The sequence below is a fragment of the Octopus bimaculoides genome, chromosome 2 (assembly GCF_001194135.2).
Source record: "Octopus bimaculoides isolate UCB-OBI-ISO-001 chromosome 2, ASM119413v2, whole genome shotgun sequence".
Taxonomy (NCBI): domain Eukaryota; kingdom Metazoa; phylum Mollusca; class Cephalopoda; order Octopoda; family Octopodidae; genus Octopus; species Octopus bimaculoides.
The window spans coordinates 43,692,269-43,694,696 of NC_068982.1; the positions used below are offsets into that span (position 1 = coordinate 43,692,269).

At 39.7% G+C, this 2,428-nt stretch overlaps 1 long non-coding RNA gene across 1 annotated transcript in view; it reads right to left on the reverse strand.

Annotated features, from left to right (window-relative positions):
• Positions 1-1,187: 1,187 nt before the first annotated feature.
• Positions 1,188-2,428, reverse strand: part of LOC128247103 (uncharacterized) — a 20,331-nt gene continuing 19,090 nt past the window's right edge. The window contains exon 3 of the long non-coding RNA XR_008263524.1: positions 1,188-1,686. This is a non-coding gene — a long non-coding RNA (uncharacterized LOC128247103). The remainder of the gene's footprint in view (positions 1,687-2,428) is intronic.

The following is a 2,428-nucleotide window of genomic DNA, read 5'->3' on the forward strand; positions in this document are numbered from 1 at the left end:
GAATGAAATTGGTTGCGTAGTTCTCGAGTTTTAGGGATTCACACAGACAGACAGACAGACAGACAGACAGACACACATTCTCATTTTTATATATATATATATATATATATATGTGTGTGTGTGTGTGTGTATATATATGCGTGTGTGTGTTTGTTTGTGTTTGTCCCCCACACCATCGCTTGATAACCGATGTTGGTGTGTTTAGGTCCCCGTAACTTAGCGGTTCAGCAAAAGACACCGATAGGATAAGTACTAGGCTTACAAAGAATAAGTTCTAGGGTCGATTTGTTCGACTAAAGGTGGTGCTCCAGCATGGCCGCAGTCACATGACTGAAACAAGTAAAAGAATAAACGAATATCTTTTATCTTTTACTTGCTTCAATCATTAGACTGCGGCCATGCTGGGGCACAGCCTTGGGAAATTTTTGTTGAACTACTTGACTCCAATACTTATTTTCTTTTAAAGCCTGGTACTTCTTTTACCGGTCACTTTTTTCCGAACTACGAAGTTACGAGGACATAAACACACCAACACCGGTTTTCAAGCCGTGGTAGGTAACACACTGACACCAAAAACACACACACGTACACATACACGTATACGTATTTATGTATGTATGTATGTATGTATGTATGTATGTGCATACGTACGTACGTGTGTGTGTGTGTGTATACGACGGTATATAATCCACTGAGAAGACTTTGGTCGGCTCGAGGCTGTAGTAGAAGACACTTGCCCAAGATGTCACACAGTGAGACTGAACCCGGAACCATATGGTTGGGAACCGAATCTCCTACGCTTACATATTGATTTTATGAATATATTAATTTTATGTTAATATATTAAAACGTCATCTGCTTCAAACAGCAACCGACAAACGGTCTTGTTATCAGCTTGAAAAATATCAAAATAAGTGAATGTTTCGACTAGAAAACCCTGGGAAGCTGTATTTAACAAGACTTGTGGTGGTTTTTATTTCAACATGTGCCTCTTAGCTGATCGAGTGCTATTCTATTTGTTGAAGCCATACCACATAATTATATTATTTACATATATAAAACATAATTATTATATAATACATAAATAATGTAAAACCACACTGCAGTCTGTGACAGTCAATAGATATATTTTTTTTTAATCTGTTCTTTCTGTGCCACCCGGTACCAAATGATTCACGGCCCGGTTCTGGTCCACCGAGTCCTTATCTAGTTAAGTTAGGGGCCGCAATCATATTTGGTCACGACTCTTAGGCCAAAGTACGACCCTACGAAAGTTTAAGTTACGTGGGGTCGAATCAAACTGGTTTGTGTAATAATATATGTAACTCCAAAGGCGGCGAGCTGGCAAAATCGTCAGCGCGCCGGGCAAAATGCTTAGCGACATTTCGTTCGTCTTTACGTTCTAAGTTCAAATTCTGCTGAGGTCGACTTTGATTTTCATCTTTTCGGGGTCGATTAAATAAGTACCAGTTGAGCACTGACGAAAACTGAAAGAAGTTTGTGTGTCTGTGTTTGTCCACCACTCACCGCTTAAAAACCAGTGTTGGTCTGTTTACGTCCCCGTAATCTAGCGGTTCAGCAAAATGGAACGATATAAGTACCAGGCTTTTAAAAAGAACAATGAATACTGGAGACGGTTTATTTGACCAAAAATTCTTCAAGTTGGTGCCCCAGCATGACTGCAATCTAATGATTGAAACAAGTAAAAGATAAGAGACAAAAGACGTATGTATGTATGTGTGTATGTATGTATGTTTGAATGTAACAGTCACTTATTGTTACTGTTCTCCTGACACAATTAACATTTTTTACCAGTTGCTACGGAAAATGTCAAACTGTTATTTTGATAATTTTCAGCTTGTTGGAATTTTCCATGAATTTCATTTTGCCAGCTTGTTGCTCTTATTGTTGTTACCGCTGCAACTTACTTTTGTCTGCAGCAGTAGTAGTAGTAATAGTAGTAGTAGTAGTAGTAGTAGTAGTAGTAGTAGTAGTAGTAGTAGTAGTAGTAGTTACCCTTTTTTTCCGCCCATTCTTTCCGCTTCCTCCTCTTTCTCCTTCTTTTAATGCTATTGCTACTGCTGTTGCTACTACTACTACTACTACAACTACTACTACTACTACTACTACTACTACTACTACTACTACTACTACTGAAGTTTGTAAGTGAGCACTCTATATCACTGCTCAACATTGCTTGAAGTAACAGCCAAATACCTCTCTTTTTCTCTTTCATATACCTTCAGTCAGTGGAGGCGCAATGGCCCAGTGGTTAGGGCAGCGGATTCGCGGTCATAGGAACGCGGTTTCGATTCCCAGACCGGGCGTTGTGAGTGTTTATTGAGCGAAAACACCTAAAGCTCCACGAGGCTCCGGCAGGGGATAGTGGTGAACCCTGCTGTACTCTTCTACCACAACTTTCTCTCAC